Source organism: Myotis brandtii, unplaced genomic scaffold, assembly GCF_000412655.1.
Source record: "Myotis brandtii unplaced genomic scaffold, ASM41265v1 scaffold803, whole genome shotgun sequence".
NCBI lineage: Eukaryota > Metazoa > Chordata > Mammalia > Chiroptera > Vespertilionidae > Myotis > Myotis brandtii.
In genome coordinates this window covers 335,130-336,544 of record NW_005371234.1, presented here as the reverse complement: position 1 = coordinate 336,544, position 1,415 = coordinate 335,130, and positions in this window count along the sequence as shown.

Below are 1,415 nucleotides of genomic sequence, written 5' to 3'. Positions count from 1 at the left end.
GGAATGTTGGAGTCTGCAGCAAGCAAGCCTCGTGCTCGCTTCAGTGCCTGGCTGCCGGCCGCCATCTTGGCTGACCGTTAATTTGCATATACTCACTGATTAGCCAATGAAAAGGGTAGCGGTCGTACGCTAATTACCATGTTTCTCTTTTATTAGTGTAGATGCCATTTAACAAAGAAAAATCAACCAAAAAAATGAGTTCGCGTGTCACCTCTGACACACGTTTCATAAGTTCGCCATCACTGGGATAGAGTGTCGGCCTGCGGACTGAAAGGTCCCAGGTTCGATTCCGGTCAAGGGCATGTTCCTTGGTTGTGGGCACATCCCCAGTGGGGGGTGTGCAGGAGGCAGCTGATCGATGTTTCTCTCTCATTGATGTTTCTAACTCTCTGTCTCTCTCCCTTCCTCTCTGTAAAAAATCAATAAAATATATTTAAAAAAGAGTTAACCATGAGTTATCAATAAAACTAGTATTTCATGCAAAAGTATCACTTATGATAAATTATCTTTTCTAGTATGAAATTAATTTCCTTAAAAAAATAGGTACCATGTACTAAAAACAGTACTATGCCAAGTAGTATTCCGGCATACACGTTTCTAATAGAAACTAGCTATAAGCAAGAGAAAATAATCAACCACATAACAACTAGGCAGATTATATTCTTTCATTAATGGTCCTATGAAAAGTTATCTTTAAAGGAAATTTGGGAGGCTATCATTTTTTATTTTATTGACAGCTACTAAGTGATTTATTTCTAATGTTCAGAAGTCCCAATTTAGTAAGCACTGAAAGCTCTGGTAATCAGAAGAGATTTTGTATTTAACAGTAATTCCATGAAATTCTCTACTTCATATTATAGAATAACAAGTTAATACATATCCTATAGAACTGTGCTATTCAGTACACGCCACTGGCCTCATGTGGATAATGAGCACTTAAATGTGGCAAGTCCACATTAGTAAAATACACACCAGATTTCAAGGAATTCATATAAAAGAAGAACATAAATATCTTAATGATTTTTAAAAATATATTTTATTGATTTTTTACAGAGAGGAAGAGGAAGGGAGAGAGATAGAGAGTTAGAAACATCGATGAGAGAGAAACATCTATCAGCTGCCTCCTGCACACCCCCTACTGGGGATGTGCCCACAACCAAGGTACATGCCCTTGACCGGACCCTTCAGTCTATAGGCCGATGAGCCAAACAGGTTAGGGCTTTAATGATTTTAATATTGATTGTACTGGGGGCTAATTCCAGCAGGTCATAAATTCAAGAAGTTCATCAAAAGGTTGGTGGACTTTGATGCTTCAGCAGGGCTGAAGATACATATTATTGCCTGCTGGAATAGCTGAAAGCATTTCCCCAAACCTAAAGATTTGCATATATTATTGCCTGCTGCCCAGCCAAGGG